Source organism: Galeopterus variegatus, unplaced genomic scaffold, assembly GCF_000696425.1.
Source record: "Galeopterus variegatus unplaced genomic scaffold, G_variegatus-3.0.2 Scaffold9434, whole genome shotgun sequence".
NCBI lineage: Eukaryota > Metazoa > Chordata > Mammalia > Dermoptera > Cynocephalidae > Galeopterus > Galeopterus variegatus.
In genome coordinates, this window is record NW_007735545.1 from 58,499 (window position 1) to 58,877 (window position 379).

A 379-nucleotide genomic window follows, 5' to 3' on the forward strand; every position below is an offset into this window, starting at 1 on the left:
AAACAGGTCCAGTGGCCTGTCATCTGCTCCTCCACAGACACCCACCTCACAGTGAAGACCCTGGCAGAAATGTGTGGGCACTTCCTTTCAGAGAGGGCTGGTGAGAAGGGGAGCCACCTGCAGACACTGGTCTGAGAAGTTAGTCACTCCCGCTGGCCACCTGCTGTAGTTCTTTGAACAGGGCCTGGTCCTCATCCCTGGAAAGTTGCCTCATGCCTCCTCACACTTGCCCTTGGGCTCTCACCATTTTCTTTTTATTTTTTTGTCTTTTGTCTTTTTCCATGTCCGGCAACGGATTGCAACCCTCAGTGTCGCCCCCGTACCAGACCGGGGACCGGCAACGGGACCGCAACCCTCGGTGTCGCTCCCACGCCTCGCT